Source organism: Macaca nemestrina, chromosome 14 (genome assembly GCF_043159975.1).
Source record: "Macaca nemestrina isolate mMacNem1 chromosome 14, mMacNem.hap1, whole genome shotgun sequence".
Classification (NCBI taxonomy): Eukaryota; Metazoa; Chordata; class Mammalia; order Primates; family Cercopithecidae; genus Macaca; species Macaca nemestrina.
This window is the reverse complement of record NC_092138.1, coordinates 8,438,700-8,451,917: the sequence shown is the minus strand read 5'-3', so window position 1 is coordinate 8,451,917 and position 13,218 is coordinate 8,438,700. Positions and strand designations below refer to the sequence as shown.

General features: G+C 53.0%; 1 long non-coding RNA gene across 4 annotated transcripts; it reads left to right on the top strand.

Annotated features, from left to right (window-relative positions):
* Positions 1 to 200: 200 nt before the first annotated feature.
* Positions 201 to 12,915, top strand: LOC139358085 (uncharacterized). 4 transcript variants are annotated; one of them, XR_011612339.1, is made up of 9 exons: positions 201 to 380; positions 4,351 to 4,490; positions 5,806 to 6,147; positions 7,497 to 7,750; positions 9,019 to 9,618; positions 10,192 to 10,319; positions 10,587 to 11,237; positions 11,837 to 11,958; positions 12,624 to 12,915. It is a non-coding gene; the product is annotated as an uncharacterized lncRNA (long non-coding RNA). The 4 variants fall into 4 exon arrangements; XR_011612340.1 differs by having other exon boundaries at positions 4,351 to 6,147; positions 10,587 to 10,663; positions 10,956 to 11,237; XR_011612338.1 differs by having other exon boundaries at positions 4,351 to 6,147.
* Positions 12,916 to 13,218: the final 303 nt, after the last annotated feature.

Here is a 13,218-nt window from a genome sequence, read left to right as displayed (position 1 = left end):
CGTTGCCACTTCTAGTGGCACTAGGAATTGTTTCTTTCCGACAAGGCCAAAACACCCTAGGACAGAAATTCTCAACCACAGAGGGAGTGGCATTTGTGCTCCCAGGAGACGTGTGGTGATGTCTGGAGACATTTTGTGTGGTCACAACTGGGAGGAGGAGTACAGCCCAGGCAAGCCGCTAAAGTCCTGCAGTGCACAGGGCGGTACCTGGCAATTTTCTGCTCCCAAATGCCCATGGTGCCAAGGTTGAGAAATCCTATCCCAGAGCAACTGAGCTGAGGGCTGGTCCTTCCTAGTGGACAGGGAGACTTTCCACAAGGCCAGGCCTCAAGCCAAAGGATCTAAGGAGAAGAACTCTGGCCATCCCACTCAGGGAGGGGGTAAGCATTTGTCCTAGTCATAGCTCCCTCCCTTCCTCATGCAGCTCCTGATGCCCTCAAAGACTGGACCCCAAACCCCAAACCCAGAAAGCAGCACACACGCACTGGGTGTGTGGGTCCACATCAGGTCAGCGTGAGGGCACTTCTCTTCTTGTCTAACAAGGTCAAGGGACACCTCACGGTCAGCCCGGTGGGAGCCTGGAAATAACTTGTACATTAGGATGACACTGGAGCAGGGCATCAGGGTACCCACTGGGTAGCAGAACCTCAGAACTCAGTGCCCTGAGACTGGTTTTCATGGGTCAGGGATTAGGGCAGGGCATGGCTGGGCAATTCTTCAACTTCAGGTAGCATGGCTGAGCCAGCACGCTGGCACTCTTTCAGAAAATGAGTGTCTGGGAATCTAAACTGTCATTATTTTCGTGTCTGATACATTGATGGGGTGGTGGCAGGTGGGGATCAGCTAGGGCCATGGCTCAGAGAGCTTCGGCACAGCCTCTGGGGGTGGTCCACTTCCCGACGTCGGCTCAGGATTCCCCGAGAAGGAAGAGGATGTGGCCATTTCCAAACGCCTCGGCCCAGAACCTGGTGTCATGTCTTGCCACTTTTGCCAGACTTTATTGGTCAAAGTAAACCCTGAGTCACAGAGATTGAGGGCAGGGCACGTCCACATGCCCTTGGTGGGGGCCTGTGTCAAAGGACCGGTGGCTCTCTCTCATCCCTCATTCGGAAGCTCATCCCAGAGAGGAGGTACAGTGTGCTAGAAACAGAAAGGCCCCCACCTCAGACAAATGGGTTTTATTCCTCCTCCCAGGGTGGCCGAGTGACATGGAGAATGGTGCAGGCGCAGGGCATTCGTGCATCAGAGGGACCCTAATGAGGGAGATCAAGACGCATGTAAGGAGCTCAGCTCCGGCACAGATGCTTTTCTGTGGCCAGGGTGTTCCCATTCCATGGTTTCCTGGTAGCCTCCCCAGCCCTGCTCCTCTCCGCTTCATGTGTACCTCACCTCTACCCCCCATTAACATAAGGACCGCCTGACCTTACGGAGCAGCCATCGAAGTCAGAGCCATCCCACCCACTTCCAGCAATGCTGCTCCCTGGCCAAGAGGGCCTCTGCCAAGCACTGCCCGGATCAGAGCTGCGGTGCCTGAGCCTGTGGAGGATGTGGGGAAGCCGTCTAGGGCAGAACAAGCTCCCTGCCTGCTCCTTCTGCAGTGTGGGGCATGTCATGGCCAAAAGGACTATTTGGAACACTCAAGGAGACTTTGTAATGGGCCAAAAGGGAAAGCCAGTTGTGATGGAGACGGTGTTATCATTAGTGTTGTGGTGGAAATGCAGGTGGGAAGTCCTGTGGCTTCCATGTAACCCTGGCCTGTTCAGAGTTTGCGACAGTGTGGGGTGTGTTGGCGCTGAGTGCTGGTTCTGGCAGAAGCCTGATGCCCGGCAGCTTTTCCAGGAACTGCCTGCCCCTGGGGTCCTGAAGACTGCTCAGGACTTGGGACTCAGATCTGCCCAAGGCTTCTCTTCCTTCTCTGTCTTCCCTCCTCCTTCCCTTGCAGGCCTTGCTGAGGCTCCTAAATGAACTTTGCTGTCCATACAGACCCATGTTAGCTGGAAACATATTTCTGGTCACTTAAATCACTACTGATTTGCAGCCAATGAATAGCTGCTGGCATGGAGATCACAGGCGAAGGGAAACAGCAAAAACATAAAGATGCCTGAAGAGCTAGCGGTAACTTCCAGAGTCATTAACAGAAACTTAAGAGATGCTAGGCCTTGCCAGGATGGCTGGACGAAAAGTGCCCTTTTAGAAAAGCTGTCATTTCAACATATGATTATGGTAAAGTGTCTGCCTGTAGAAAATATTCATACATTAAGCTATTTAAAAAGGTGTTTCTCTTTTCTTTTCTTTTCTTTTCTTTTTTTCTTTTCTTTTCTTTTCTTTTCTTTTCTTTTCTTTTCTTTTCTTTTCTTTTCTTTTCTTTTCTTTTCCTTTCTTTCTTTCTTTCTTTCTTTCTTTCTTTCTTTCTTTCTTTCTTTCTTTCTTTCTTTCTTTCTTTCTTTCTTTCTTTCTTTCAGACAGAGTCTCACTTTGTTGCCCAGGCTGGAGTGCAGTGGTGCAATCTTGGCTCACTCAGCTTCCACCTCCTGGGTTCAAGCGATTCTTCTGCCTCAGCCTCCCAAGTAGCTGGGATTGCAGGCATGCACCACCATGCCTGGCTAATTTTTGTATTTTTAGTAGAGACACGGTTTCACCATGTTGGCCAGGCTGGTCTTGAACTCCTGACCTCAGGTGATCTGCCCACCTCAGCCTCCCAAAATGTTGGGGTTACAGGCGTGAGCCACTGCTCCCGCCCTCACATTTCTTTTGATAATTGCATTTCAGAATAACCTTCTCTACCAGTCATGTAACGTCCAGTACTCTCTGTGACATTTGGTCCAAAGACTTCTGAGCTGCACACGTAAGATTTTAAAAACTGGCCCCTTCTCCATCCCTTCTTCTCTAGCCCTGTTAAGTAGGTAGCTAGCCCAGGAATTGCAGGTTGAAAGTATTCATTGAAAGTTAGATTTTACTAAGTAAGCAGGCACATTTTTTTGAAGCAAGAAAATCCTTCAGATGATTAAAAAACAGCAAATAAATTGGTTTTCCTTTGACTTCAATTTATTTTGAAGAGATAGAGGACATGGGTCATGGCACCGAATTCCCTGCTGTGTGTCCCGTGGATGCTCAAGAACGTTGGCCAGATGCTTTTTTCTAAGCAGATCCTACCCCTGCTTCGTAGGAAGGGACTGGTGGGAGCCAGCCTGGGTCACCCTGCCCGCTCTCTGCCTTGCCCTCTGGAGCCAATCCTGTACCTTTCTGTAGGTGACAGTCCAGCCCCAGAGACTCTGCTGCCTTTGTGCTGTGTTTTCTGTGAATGGAGGCACGGTCCAACATGCACAAAAACATCAAGGCAAAGGAGAAAACAGCTCTTCAAATGCCCTTAAAGACCACACCATGTCCTGGCGATTTTACATTCAAGTCCTAGCCCACTTTGTTTGTTTCAGAACTGGAACCTCAGTGACAAATGGCTGAGGCTTGGCAGAAAACTGTGTCCAGGGATGCTCCGGCCTCTTTCCTGTACCTGTGCCTTTAAGGCAGATGCTGTATTTACTCGACTATTTGCTCTCACAGTGGAAAGTACACCAGAGGCTACTAATGTATTTACTTTAGGGAGACCAAAGAAATGATGCTGAGAACATCTCACATGATATGTGATTGTGTGTTTGGTGTGTCTATCTCCTTGATATATGTTCTACGGAAAGGAAATCAGTGCATGGACCCTTAGGAAACGCAGAGGGAGGTGAGCAGCAGTGCGTGCATCCCCACCCACACAGTGGGCTTGGGTGCTCTTGCGGTTGTAGACCTTGCTCCGTGAGGACCCCTGTGCCCACTTTCCTGAGCACACGCTTCTGAAAGTCCCCAGTGCAGCGCTGTGTGGGTGCTCAACGTGGGTCTCTACCACCTGGCTCAGAGTCACCCCGAAAAGCTGTGCACGACCAGAGAAAACAATAAGCTATCTTTCCTTGGAAGAATGGCTGAGGGGTGGGCCACCTTTTAATTACCTTTTCCCTGTGAATGGTCGTCTGCTACAAGTTGCTGTGGCCAAAAAGAGGGCCCCTTAGTGGACTCATGGGGCCTGGAAGGTGAATGCTGGGCTGATGTTGAGGGATTAAGCATTGATTCCTTAAGGCCTCAGGCAGCTGCAAGCCTGGTGACGGCTCTTTCATTACCCGGTGGAGGGACGGCGTTCTATTGAATGCATCCACACAAGGTTCCGTTTGTGACTGCACCAACCATGTGCGGCTTACAGAAGATGGCGAACAGATGAGAGAGATGAGGGAAGGTGGTGGTTCTGGGCCCTTACTACACATTAATTTGAGCCTCTGGGCTGGGACCTGGATGTCACTTTGTTTAAATTTTCAGGGTGATTTCCAAGTGTCTCCAGACGTGAAGACCGCTGCTGAGTGGCTTCTAGTGGATGGAGGTGATGTGCATAAGTCCTTCTGGTTGAAGACCCCCAAGCCAGACCCTTGGAGAGCCTTTCTTGGTCTTCTTGGAACCAGGTAAATCTACTTCTGACGGGCCACTAAGAACACTCAAGGGGTGATGATGTGCCAGGGTGGTTTGTGCATATGTTAAGTTGAATTTTTTTCTCATGTCTTTTCTCATTAAAGATATAACACGACACAACATAATACAGCACAATATAATACAGCACAATGCAATGCATATGACACAATACAACACAATGCAGTACAATATGGTACAGCCCAGCACAATAGAAGAGAACACACACTGCAACACAACACACTGCAACACAACACGCCACCACACAGAAGCCAGGCCTTTGCACTGGGTTTGTGTTACGGACCCCAACAACAGCTCTGTTCTAAGCTTTATCTGCACAATTCTAAACTCCCTGAGGAGGTATGTGGGTTCACCCTGAGGGAGCAGGGTAGAATAGAGAGAAAACACCTCTGGTTGGGGGTGAACTGGGGACAACCAAGGGGACAAGGAGAGAGCCCAGGACGGAAAGGTTACCTCTAGGGTCTCATGGGTTACAGGGGCTTACAGTCAAGGCGTCCTGGGAGGTGGCAGGGTTTTAGAGAGTCATTGGCTCATGGGGCTTTAAGAGGTTGGACCCCAGGCTTACCAGGCTGGGCCCACAGCTGTCCCCATGCAGGCTTGGACAACAGAGGAGGATGTCTACATTGTCCACCAGAGCCAACTGACCATCAAAGTACTGCCCCTAGTGTTCCTGATTGGTTAGGACCCCAGTGACTGAGGACTCCTTGGGGCAAAGCTGTTAGGCGGTGTCCACTAAGGCTCATCAAACACCTACCACGAATGCTCCATGACCCAGCAACCCCACTTCTTGAAATATACTGAAGGGAAATAAGTGCATATATCTGCCAAAAATGTGCACAAAGATGCTGCAGCATAAACAGATTGTGGCTTATATCATGAGTAGCAACTGTCTGGGGTCAGTGTTGCATGGGCAGTAAAAGGAATTTACCAGGACAGTTGTAGGTAGAGAAAGGCTGATTTATTAGAGAAAGTAGGAAAGTACGTTGCAAGAAAAGAACGGGCAAATCAGCAAGGGAGGAGCTGACTGCAAGGAGACAAAGGCTTGGTGGGAATTTTATAGGATGATGCTTGTGCTGGAAAGGGTGACTGCAATACTGACAACACCAAGGCATCTGTCCGCCAGCAGGCCTGGGAGCCTGGGAGTGAAGGAGGCTACCCGTCTCACTCCCTGTGGGGGCCCATCCTATGGTGTAGTAGGAGCTTTGCTAAGTGTTTCGGAAGGTCCGGTGGAGCTGGGACTCTCTCAGTGTGCAGGAGCTGGGAACTCAGGAGTGCCTCTGTGTGTTACAGTGACATCAGGGGTCCCAGACAGCCCTGGCAGGCATCCCCGCACTACTAGGCACCTGCCTGCTTGCCGACAGGAGCCCTGGGCCAACGCCTGGACCAGACTCTGAGCATTCTCATTACAGGGTTGGCCAGCTTCCAGGCCTTGCTCAGCCAACAGCCTCACCTCAGGTCCCTATCCCCGACCCCCTGCCTACAGCAGCCTCTGTGTGCTGGGGCCTGGACCCGCAGGAAAACCCCATGAGACCGTCAGCCCCAGCCCTGTGCTTTGGGGCTTACCTCTGAACACCTGCAGCCGGCTTCTCACTCTTTCCTGGACACCAAGTCACCCCTGGACCCTGTGGAAATGTGAGTATTGACTCAGAGGGTCTGCGGCAGGCTGGAGCCTGTGGTTTTAACCAGCTCTTGGGTGCTGCCATCGCTTTGGTGCAGGGACCGCACTCTGCGTAGGGAGTGTCTGGAAGGCCTGGCGAGCCACCACGTCCCTGCTAAACAATGATAAACACATACACTTCTACCGGCAGCAGCAAGCCCATGCATTCAGGAGCATGTGTGCAACCCAGTGCAATATTTAAAGAGCCATCAAGCAGATGGCACCGTGAGAAAGACTCCCTGGGCCACAAGTGTGCAGGCTCGTACCCCTGAAGCCCTGAGCAATTTTCCCATCACATGACCCGCCCCACTTCCTGAGTTTCCGGGCTCTCGCTGCATCTGGAGGTCTGCTGGGGTCAGCTGAGGCTTCCCTTTGCTTTGGAGGCCACGTGGGAACTGTCCTGCCCAGGCCCCGGAACTTTCCAAGCAGCACCTCCAGCTCCCCTCACAGTTCCCCCAGGGCTATTTTTAGGATCCTATTTTTGCCCTGTTTGAAGTTCATGCTGACTTCACCACCTAATTAGAAAGGGCAGCTCCCTGGAATTATCTGTCCCACATTCTACTCTGTGTACTGTACAGAGCAGAGGTGATCAGATGTCCCCCAGTTGGGGCCAGGTGCCTGGTGACTGTCCCTCCTTGCCCGGGCAGAGTGTCTCGGAGCCCACCCCAGTGGCCAGGCCTGAGACAGGCCCTGGTTCTGTTTCTCCTGCCCGCCTGTGCTAACCCAGCCTGCCTGCACTTGCTCCTACGGTGGGGTCCCAGACCCACCTGACTCTATCCACAGCCCAGAGAGAGGTTGCAGGAGGCAGAAGGGGGATGCGGCTTGTGTGGGGCCTGCTCTGGCCAGGTCAACCTGTCAACAGTGCTCTGCACTCCCCAGGGAATGGACTGTCCCCACAGGGCTTCCACCTGCTGGGCTGGGCTGTCTCTCCCAGCTCTTCTCACCTGGAGGGCTGTGGGCTCACACTGGAGTCTTGGATTTCTGTCCTGATGCTGCAGGTCTGGGAACCTGCACTTGAGAGTCTCAAAGTCCTTGGAGGGATGCCAGGCCTCCCTCTCGCCACCCCAAACCCTGCCAGAGTTCTCTGAGCACCATGAGGCAGCATGAGTGTGGAGGGTGGACCGTGGGCCCAGGGAGGACTGAGTTTCCCTCTCTTGTTTGTCATTTTCCATGTGATGACAGCAGGTTACTTACTCCTAGAAAGCTCAGTTTCCCAAGGTTAACCTTACCCATCTCATGGGGATGGTGTGATCATTGAATAAGTTAATGCACATAAAGCCTCAGGCATAAAGTAGACAAGTAAAAAAGGTTATTTCTTCTCCAGTTCATCACTGTCGACAGGTCTGACTGTCATGGATGTGGCATCATGGGTCGGGCTGAGGACCTGCCAGTGTGCTCTCTGGAGCCCCTTCCTGACTCCTCAGGGCAGTGCTGAGCTGAGCATGGGCCCCGAGGATCTTGTCTCTCCCAGCTCACCTGTGACCTGGGCCACCCCTGGACGGCCCCAGCCTCAGTTTCCATCTGTGAAATGGGAGAATCCTCCTCAGTTCTCCTAGTGCTGCTCAGAGGCTCCTTAAGGTAGTAAATTAAGCAGGTGTCTGGAGAATTTTGGGGGACCTGGAGCCCCCACACCCTTATGAAAGCTTGTGAGGTCCAATCCCCCTTTCAAGGTATGAGCACAGCCTTTCCTAAACACAAGGAGATTCTTCCCAAACTGGATTAACTGGGGCACCCCACTGAACTGGAAATAAACTCTACTGATTGGGTTGAAAGCTGCCCGGAGGTGCCCAGTTTGGGAGGATCTCATCCACACAGGGGATGGCTCCCTTCAGCATGGCCTCCTCTGGACTTTCCACTGCCGCCGTCACCATTTCTCTGAATATGACATCTCCGGCCTGGCACTGGGTTTCTCTCTACCCGGCTGCAAACATGAAGAGAGCCAGGACTATGCCTCTCACACGCACGTCCCCTGCAGTCTCAGATGCTTGGCAAGCAGTTATTAGTGAACAAAGAGCACAAAAGACAGGCGTGGCCCAGCCCTCTGTCCACACACAGGGACACAGGCCCTAACTAGTCCTGCCTCCTCCTGCCCAGGTCTCTCAGGAACACTCCACTTCACTCGGGGAAGCACCTGATGGAGAGGTCTGGGCGATGGGGCTGGGCGAGCAGCAGGCCTACTGCACATCCTCCTGCTCTGGGCAGACCCTTGAGCGCCTCTTGGATGCTGAAGCAGGCTGCTTACAAAGCCAATGTTAACAAAGGCCCAGCCTGAGGAAGGTGATAAGATCTGCTCCCGCAGTGCGAGCCAGCCCAGGCTGGGCTGTGTTCAGGGCATCCAGGGAGGAGGCCTGAATTCTACAATTAAAACGTAAACGCAGGAGCAATCTAAACAACCAGGCTTGGGCATGTCCTGTTTGTTGTGTAAATCCATGAGTCTGGTTCGCATGGCCAAATGCTCCCTGACAGCTGACTGCCAAGTTTCTGTTAGGACGTGACCTCCTTCAACCCCGGCCTTGTTTGGGTTTATGCTGGGGTTGAAGTCTGAGGAACATCTAGATGGGGGCCTCCTAGAGTGTGGCCTGTCACTGTGTCCGGAGGGACATGGGCAGACCATCTCCCCGGGCGTCCAGGCAGCGGCTCCCCGAGGCCTGGCCAGCTCCTTACCTGCTCCTGCTGAGCGTCTGTGCCCACGGCAACCGAGAAGTCCTGTGTGTGCCCTGCAATTCTGCTTCTTCTTAGAAGCTGCGAACAGACAGAAAAACTGCTCGACAGCTTCCGCACTGATCTCTTGCTCTGTCCTTTTTTTCTTCACTTTAATTTTTTTTCTTCTACTCTTTTTCTGTCAGGAAGCAGTCAGCAGCCATGTGAGTTACACTGTGGAGGTCTCCTGCCTCGGTTGGAGAGGCCCTCAGTGCATGTTTAGGAACTGCAGCCAGCTGGCCTTCCCCTCTTTATTCAAAAGTCGGATTCCTCCTTACTGCTCGACAGACCCCCCAGAGTGCCAGCTGTGCAGGGCCCAAGGCTGCTGAGGGCAGGGGAAGGCAGCTCTGGCAGCTCACGAGGGCATCCATGCGCCCCCCTGCCATCTGCGGACCTGAAGTTTAAGGCATCCTGTGGGCCCCTACCACACCTGCCTTTGGTGACAGAAGGGCAGGCGTATGCTCAGTTCTTATCCTGAAGCCTTCAGCTGGCTACTTCATCATCCGTACGAGTCCACAGGACTGTGGGGGACAACAGCTCCCGAGGCCTAAAGACTCCTCGTCAGTCAAGTGCGGTGGCAAGTGCCTGTAAGAGGAGCTACTCAGGAGGCAGAGGTGGAAGGATCGCTTGAGGCCAGGAGGGGCAACCTGGAGGGAAACTAGCTCTTAAGAAAAAAAAAAGAAAGAAAGAAAGAAAAAAGTTAAAAACGTTTTATGAAAAAGTAAAATTTAAAAAAGACTAAATAAGTAAGTAAATAAATAAAATGGGTGAGCCCTGCCCCCTGCCCCTCCCAGCTCTGCAGTGTCCCCGCACACATGGGTTTCACTCACAAGGGCCTCCCTCTCCTTCTCGGGGTGCCTCACCCTCGGCAGGGCCCTCCCCAATCTCTCCTCCCCACTCCACACCTTCTCAGCTTCTCAGACTGACTTGCCCATTGCTCCATGGCCTTTTTTTTTCTTCTTTTTTTTGTGTGTGTTTGTGAGATGGAGTCTGGCTCTGTCGCCCAGGCTGGAGTGCAGTGGGGTGATCTCGGCTCACTGCAAGCTCCACCTCCCGGGTTCACGCCATTCTCCTGCCTCAGCCTCCCAAGTAGCTGGGACTACAGATGCCCGCCACCACCATGCCTGGCTAATTTTTTGTATTTTTAGTAGAGATGGGGTTTCACCATGTTAGCCAGGATGGTCTCGATCTCCTGACCTTGTGATCTGCCTGCCTTGGCCTCCCAAAATGCTGAGATTACAGGCGTGAGCCACCATGCCTGGCTGCTCCATGCCATTTTTTTAAAAATTATTTTTTCCCCTTTAAAAATTACTGCAAAGGGCTTCAGATCTACATGCATAAGAAAGGACATACAGAGAAGAAGGAAGGCCACCATCTGTGGTCCGGCTACATCCTGAAGTCAATCAGGCTGGTGCAGGTCCAAACTGGCTGCTTTGGATCAGCTCAGGTATCATAAGGGCCAGAGAATCTGCTCCTTTCCCCCTGCCCCGAGCATGGATGTGCCCAGAAAGTGGTGCAGGATAGGTGAGCTCCAGAGGGGAGGAGGCCATCCCAGCAGGCTGAGGATGGTGCGCAGGATCTGGAGGGTGTGACACTCCCTCCTCCCCTCCGGGGATCAGCTCAGTCCCCCATCCCAGCCCCGTCTTGCCCTGTGCGTGTGAAGATCCCCTGCCTCATCACACAACTTTCTTTGTCCTATTTCTCCCCTTGTCAGGTGGCCAAGAACATGGTGTACAGTTCAGAGAGCCTCTCAACACGTTGCTTTTAAGTTGAAGACGGGGCCAGCCCAGGGTATCAGCAACCTCGGCCCCTGCTCCGTGCACCATTGCAGGCTGGAGCTATGACCTTTCCCCAAAACCACCTGGGCTTCTCACACATAGAAACAGGGTGACCTCCTAGATGGGTAGACACGCTGCCCTCCAGCTGAGGGTTGGGGTGATGAGATGGGCTGAACTCTGTTCCCCCAAATTTGTATGTTGGAGTTGAACCCAGGACCTCAGAACGTGAGTGTAGTTGGAGACAGGGTGATTAAAGAGGTGAGTAAGGTAAAATAAGGTCATTATGGTGGGCCCTGATTCAATAGGACTGCTGTCCTGGGAAGAAGAGATTAGATACACACAGAGGGACCACCATGTGAGCGTGCAGGGAGCAGACGCCATCGGCAAGGTGAGGGGAGGCCTCAGAAGGAACCAGCCCTGCCGACAGCCTCGTCTTGGACATCCAGCCTCCAGAGATGTGAGATGATACAGCTCTGCTGTTTAAGTTGCCAGGTCTGTGGCACATTATTACCGCGGCCTCAGCTGACCCGCACAGATGGTCTCTCGGTGAAACTGCCTCCCCGTCTGCCTTCTGTGCGTGCTGGCAGGTGAGTGAATGAGCAGACAGCTTCGTTTCCTCCCCAGGCCTGAGCAGGCAGCGGCTGCTTTCCAGGGAGCAGCCCCACCTCGCCTCCCAAGCCCATGCCTGAGGCTGGCCTTGCTATATTTGCCACCAAGATTCCTCAGGGAGCATGTCTCTTCAGGCGCTCCAGGCCCCCAGTCTCAGGACCCAATTCAGCATCCAGCCCAGACTGTTGATCTGTCTTTTCCTTCCTAAAACACCAATTATTTTGGAAGGAGCCCAAGAAACTTTCCACTGAGTGTGCATGACAAGGGGCTGAAGGAAAAGCACCCTCCGTCGGCCATTTCTGCAGGCCCTGTGCTTGGCAGAAAGTGCCTCAGAGTCCTTGCCAATAGACTTATGCCCAGTGCCCCAAGGGACCAGCGTGTGTCTCTGCCCAGAGAAGGCGGGGAGAAGGAGGAGGTTGGTTCTGCTCCAGCTCGAGGTGGACCTGGCTTTGGGACTGTCATGGGACCAGGGAGGTGACCTTGTATTCAAAAGTTACCACATCCATAACCCAAACGACCTTTCACCTTCTGTTTTTCTGCTAAGTGGCAGTTAAAGCAAGGAATACGATCTCCACAGGTTGTGTGTCCACAGCAGTGAAGGAATCGGGGTTTGAGGAATTATTTGGAGATTGTTACCACTTTAGAGTGACCAACCCGGGCTTCTAAGAGGAACAGTCGGCTTTCCTTCTGGCTGTTCATGTACGTGCTAAGTGTATCCTGAAACTCAATGATTAAGTAATATAGTGAACAGAAGTGGTGATTCTGGGAGGGAGAGGACCACCAGGAGAACAAAGTGGGGCAGCTGGGAGGATGCCAGTTGGAAAAGAGGTGGCTGTGTGGGTGGATCTCTTGAGGGCCTTGCAGCATGCTGAGATAGAACGAGCAGCGGAGGCAGCGGGCACAGAGAACAGCCGAGGGGAGGTGACATGGGAGTGCTGCTTTACAGGATGACTCAGTGAGCACAGAACAGTCTAGCAGACAGGGACACCATGTGCAGAGTCACGGAGCCAAGGGGGCCTGGCACAACTGGGAGCCAGCTGGGGCCTTGCCTGCCATGCCGTGCCATTGTGCAGAAACTCTGGGGAAGCGTCCTTTGGGAGCCAGCGGGGAAGGGCATGGCCTTCCGTGGCTGTGACAGCGCCCCACTGGCACTGTTTCCACTGTCCACCCCAACTGGCCGTGGACTGTGATTATTCTATAAGGCCCAAGACACAGGGCACGAGGAGTTCTGCAGAACAAAATGTGGGGCCACAAACAGGTGTGATGGTACATTCTTAAGTCTCTCCAGTTTTGGGAGCTGATGACACCTTGTGGGGTATGCATACCCACCCCTCAGGCCTGACCGCCTTCCCTCCTGCCAACAGGCCCAGCACAGCTGTCCAGGGATGCCGCCGGAAGCAGCCGCAGGCCCCTACAGGGCCATCCTCCGGTCCCTATCCTGCCCTTTCCTTGACATCCCACGTTCTCCAGCGGTGCTGATTGGAGCAGCGTCAGAATCCTCTGGAGGGCTCTGCTGCCCCCACGCCCCAATTTTCTTATGTAATGGCTTTGTCTGGGGCTGGTACTTGTTTTGTCAACAGGATCCCAGGGGATGTTGATGGTGCTGGTCTGGGGACCGCGCTTTTGACAACCACTGCTTACAGCAGGACAAATCATGTGCAAATAACACAACAGGCCTCTGCATTCATTTCCTAGGGCTGCTGTAACAGAACATGCCAGTCTGGGTGGTTTAAAGCAACATAAATGTTTTCTTTTCCAGTTCTGGGAGGCAAATACCAGAAATCGAGGTGTGCATAGGGTGAAGTTCCCTTTATCTACAACAGAGCAACGGGGAATCCAGCCCACGTGTGCAGTTCAGCCTGGGGCAGGGTGGGGCCTGCTAGAAAGCCGGCCAATTCTCCCCGCCAGGCAACTCTCTGGCCAGGCCCTACGGCCACTCACATCCAAGCTGTGTCCACA